The sequence below is a fragment of the Etheostoma cragini genome, chromosome 10, assembly GCF_013103735.1.
Source record: "Etheostoma cragini isolate CJK2018 chromosome 10, CSU_Ecrag_1.0, whole genome shotgun sequence".
Lineage (NCBI taxonomy): Eukaryota > Metazoa > Chordata > Actinopteri > Perciformes > Percidae > Etheostoma > Etheostoma cragini.
Genome location: NC_048416.1, coordinates 550,663 through 556,664, shown reverse-complemented (window position 1 = coordinate 556,664; position 6,002 = coordinate 550,663).

Here is a 6,002-nt window from a genome sequence, read left to right as displayed (position 1 = left end):
GGAAACAACGTTGTTACTAGTCTCAAACAGAGCTTTAGGATTGGTTTTACAGCCAGATATCAGATGAGTAAAATAAGAGGCTCTAGCATCCTTGATGACTTCACTCAGGTCTACTAAGAGCTCTGTAAGATGCAGGCGATGGACTTGGAGCTGGGTCGCTTTCCATAAACGCTCAGCTCAGCTCAACAGACACGCCTCAAGCTGCAAATGGCGTCATGCATCCACGGGATGTATCAACAGAGGGAGTTTCTCTGCTTTTACTTTGTCCAAGACCAACTGCAATGCATATGTGATCTCTAACAAATACATTATTAATGTTCATACCATGAGAAAAACATGATCCAGCGTATGTCCCTTGCTGTGCGTAGGACCCGAGACATGCTTAGTACAATTAAAAGATTCAGTGATATTTACAAATTCAGAAGCATTTTATCATCAACCACATGAATAATTAAATCACCAACAATAATCACTCTGTCCTGCTTAATAATGGAAGATAGGAAATCAGAATAATCAGCAAGAAAAGAGGCCGCTGGCCCAGGGGGCCGTTAAACTAAAATACAATAAAATGGATCTGACCAACCAACTTTAGTAATCTGTACGTGCCGGTACTCATTGGCTGGCAGATGAAATGTTTTTAGAAAGCAGCATAGAACATCCCGAGAAAGTCATGCACATGGCCGGGTCACAGGGCCAATCACACAGTGTCCTGGGTGTGTGTGTGCGTGTGTGAAATACATTGTGTGGGTGTGAAGCTCTGGTCTGGATACTGTTAAATTATGGAGCAAGCCCCGCCTGGAAGGAATGAAGTATTCATGCACAAGGATCAAGAAACCTTAGAGTCCTCTGTTTTCACCTTTCATTCCCACCATGCCTTCTGTTCTTTAAGATCCGTCTTTGTGGAAGGGAAGTCCTCTACTTTCACTTCAAAGAACTATGTTCCACTTTCTTTTTTCTCTAATGCTGGGCCACAATCTACTTCCATTTACGTGAAACAACCCTTGTTGATTGAGCGTCACATATAGTTTGTTGTCTGGGCAATACAAACCAGTTTGTGCTAGGACACAGTAATGATAAATGGAATTATGCTTAACAAAAACACTATCGCTGGCTGTGGTACAAAGGCCTTTCAGTAAATTCTCAATTTGAGGGTCTTAGACTGCCCTTGAATTGTTTAGGCACAACTGAGACGGCTGGAGGAATTCATTTCAGATATTACCAGACAGCGGGGTACAGAGCTCCTCAGGCGCCACAGACACAATCTTTCATCCCTGTTAAAAAAAATTGAATGGGGATTTAAGGAGAACACAGATAATTAAATCTTTATCTGCAGCAAGCCACAATGAAATGTTAGGTTTCCATGGAATCCTCTTACCTCAAAGAAGGACTCTGGAATGAAAGGACAGCACATCTGAAGCATCTCCCTTCTCCTCTCAAGCACAAACACACACACACCCGCACACACACACACACACACACACACACACACACACACACACACACAAAATAAAAGATTCTCATCAGCATATCAAAGATGCAGTATTTCCTGTTCAACATGCTATATGTGAACTCAATGGACGGCAACAAGGCAACCTACAGCCCCTTTTTGCACAGTACCCCCCCCCACACACACACACTTACATATACCGAGCTGACAGTTCATGCAGAGAGCAGACAGGTACAGATCGAGATAAGTCAAAGGTGTTTTCCGGTATACATGAGCATGTTTGGCATTCAGCTCCACAACCACCATCGCCTCACTCACTCACATTTGCAGCCAATGCATGAGAGAACGTTATAGAGGGGGAGATAGCGCAGGAAGGAGTGAGATGAACAGCTCAGGCTCAGTAAGTTACATCAACACAAACTCCCTGAGATAGCCAATAACAGCATATAGATACCTCTCCAGAAAGGATCCACTGTAGCATTAAAGTTGTCAACATGCATCTAATCCTCCAGTTTGGAGAGCGTTACTCCGAGTCAATAGGCAATTTGAGGCAGGTTGGCAGAGAACATTGGATTGATTGATTCTGACCTTTTACCTGACAGTACCTGCTGTACACATTCACTACAAAATAGTTATAAAGTGTTGAAAATCCCTCTATCTTTAGGTTTTCTCCCAAATAAGTGCCTGTTGTTAATCCCACTCGTATGTCTGGCTTTAGGTCTGCTTTCTCTACTTTATTTCTAAGTGCAAGGGAGAGAGAGACTCAGGGGGGTGATACCAGCCGTATCGATTTGTGCAAACATGCACAGACACGCACATAGACACATATAGCCAGGCCTTATTTGTGGCTGTGCACAGCTTTGCTACAATTCTCCCGATTTACCTCCATCTGTCCTACACTGCAAGTACAAGGTGATTCATGAGAAATATAAAACTATATCTTATTATCAATATATTATAAACACACACTGACACCAAAATAACCAGCAATATTCTATATATAAGCATATATAAGAAGCTATTTTAGCCGTGTTAGCAGCATGGCAGATGGCCAGTCAGCCGGTCCACCACTTTGGTCCAGACTGAAATGTCGAACAACTCTTTGATTCATTCGTTTTCCCCTCAGGATGGATTTTAGTCACTTTGGTCATCAGGTCAAAATTTCTCCTGTCACATTATTTGGTTTATGACTAAATACCTGCAAAATGTAGACATTCCCATCAGCCTCAGCTGTACGTTGCACTTAGTGCTAATAAGCTAATGTTAGCATGCTAACGCACTAAACTAAGATGGTGACCATAGAGCAAACATGCTGCTAAACCTGCTAAACATCAGCAAGTTAGTGTCGTCAGCAAGTTAGCATGCTAATGTTAGCATTTAGCTCAAAGCACTGCTATGCCTAAGTGCAGCATGGTGGTAGAACTTTGGATCTCTGCCCAAACCAAACCGGGTCCAACCTGACCTGCCGGGTTCAATCCGGTCTCCAAATTGTCAATATTCTCAGGGGTTGAATTGGGACAGGTTTGGCAAATCTACCAGGTTTTTATTTTATGTAATACTATTTACACGTATGGTCCCTGTAATGTCATGAATAATGTATGTGCCTTGTACCGCTGTGTGTGAGCGCCATCTTCTCCGATCAACTTAGTAGAAATTAGTTTTTATAATGTGGACCACATAGCTGTTGCTTCGACTTCAGCTACAGGGGATCCTAATAAATGAGCTTAGAGCTCTGACAGAAACTATGCAGGTTCATGGAGGGTCAGGCCTAAAATGGATGCTATCGTAAAACGGATTTTGAATGCTGACAACATCAACAGCACATCAATCCCAAGCAAAAGTGAATCAACACCCTCTGCCAATGAGAAACATATTTCAAGCTGATACTGCTTCTTATTGGTGCTTTGGAGGGTTATAATTCCCAGTTGGGAAGGGCTGCAATACAAAGAGACACAACATTCTTTTCCCTTCAGATATGGCGTGAAGAGGCGAGGCGCTCTCATATCAATCCATCAAACTAAACGACACCTCACGCACACTAGAAAAATGCCAGTTCTGAATGAAATTCTCTTGTCTCACGCTGAGCTCAACTTGAAAAGGCCGGTCACACGAGGGTTTAAATAGAAATCCATTTTCTGGCCTGAAAATCAAACTGGCCATCATTCTGTCCTGCCTCACCTCTCTCTTGGGGACTTGTCACATTTATAACATGTAGTCATTTTCTCAGCTGTCAAACCATGCTCTTACCAAGCTCTGTTCCCAACCCTGCCTGTCAACTCGAAATTCGAATCTGCTCAAATGTGTGTGTGTGTGTGTGTTATGAATGAAGTCAGGTTTTTTCAGTTGAATTATAAGATTGCTTTCATTTGATTCACTATTACGGTGTGTGTTCTGTAAGGGTCCAGACAGAGGTGGCATATCAGACTAGGTCATGACAAAGGTTAGTACTGGATTAGCATCTGTCAATGGCAGGACAGGGGAGGGCAGACACCGGGGCAGCCCACTCCCTCCCACAGTTGCACATACACACACACACACACACAAACACACACTCACACACTCACACAATTTCTCAAACTCTGTGGCGTTCTGCCGTGGATCTGAGCCAGGAGGCCATGACACACATGGAGGACAGTGTCTGAAACAGGCGATCGTGTCCAGCCTGTCTTTTGTGGGTGCGTGGGTGCGTGTGTGTGTCTGTGTGTTTATGCACACACATGCGCAAGTCAATGTTTGCATATGACATGGTTGCTTGATCTGCCAGAATCCAAACTGTTTGCCCTTGCAAAAGAATCAATAAAAAAAAAGTTCTCAACTTTTTGTTGACACTTTTTTGATGCTTTCTTTTTTTCATCATTTCATTTTCTCGGTGATGTTTTTGGCTGCCGTTCTGTATTTAAATATTTGCTCTGTCTACAGCACAGATGAATCTTCAAGGAGCCTTAGCATCAGTATCCAGTTCTCAGAGTTGACTTAAATCTTTCTCATCACTTCTGCCTTCTTACGGTTCAACCTCTCACAAAAAAACATAATGATCCAAGCTGATTCTGTTGTCTGCTGTTCTGTAAGTCAACGATTTTTTATTTGATGTTCTAAGTCTCTTCCATCCTCAGAAAGTCAGGGATAATTATGGGAGTGAAAAGGCTCTCTATCAGAGCAGATTAACAACATCTCACTGGGCTGAACTCCTCACTCCCTTTTATCTCCTCAAACACAGTAAAAGAGAAGAAGAGTTACGCAACTCCCACCTGAGGGACCCAGCCGACTTTCCACCCAACTTCTGTCTGTGTGCATGTGTAGGGCGTCTGCCAGTCCTCTGCTATTGATGTGCGTGTTTGAAGCAGCCCTGCGACCGGGGAGAGAAGGATGTTTGCAGCTCGTGCCATTGTGCTCTGTTGCCCTGAGGATCAAGTTTCAAAGCATGACCAAGTTGGACCTTTCCTGGTTCTCATATCACAATGCCAAGGTGCTGGCTGCTTTTCTTCCTCTCTCTTTGGTCAATCCTCCAAAGACCATCCTTTCATGTGCAAGGTCTTCCTCACTCCTCCTGTTAGTTACAGTTAGTAACTAATAACATTCCCATCGGTCTCAGCTGTACTTTGCATTTCGTGCTCATTAGCAAATGCTAGCAAGCGAACTGATGGTTATCATATCTGCATGGTTTCTGCATGTTAGGATTAACACTGCGAGCGTCCTTCTCACACATCTTCAACTGTCTATCAACGACTGGGCCGCTAGCCTCTATCTTACACATTTGTCCTGACTTTGCACCGTACAACGTGATCAATCAAACACTGCCACATGAACTGACTCAAATCCTAAAATAAGACATCTTGTTGTGTTATCCATTGAATTACTAGATGATGACATGAGCCAGTGATGGCGTCCGGGCCTCGGAGTCCGACTCCAGTTGCTATTCTCTGGACTCTTGACTCGCCTTTGACCATGGCCCTGACGACAATTTATGAAATTGGACTCGAGCATTCATGAAATAGGAGTCAAAAGTTGGATGTGGTCTTTGATGACTTTTACAGGTAATAGGAGATGAAAAACGTGTCACATTGTTTTTCTTCTTTGTCTTATAGTATGTGATCATTCCAGCTTGATGAACTGTTATTCTACATAGAAAAACACTTCATGATTGTTACTGTACACTATACACTACTATTATCACACTAGACAACATAGTTAATTAGTCTCTGATAGTGCTGGGTAGAATTTATAGTATGGGATCATTCCAGTCTGATAAACTGTTATTATAAATCAAAAACGCTAAAGTTCCACGATTGTTACTGTACATTATACATTTCCGTAGTATATCATAGTTAATTAGTCTCTGATAGTGTTGGGTAGAACTTCCACATGAAAAACCTTTAGCTCTGGTTTATTGGCTGGCTTCTGCATCAAATAACCACATATGAGAGAAAGAGAAAGAGAAAGAGAGAGAGCGAGAGAGAGATAATGAGAGAGAGAGAGCGATAATGAGAGAGAGAGAGAGCAAGAGAGAGATAATGAGAGAGAGAGAGAAAGAGAGAGAGACAGAGAGATAATGAGA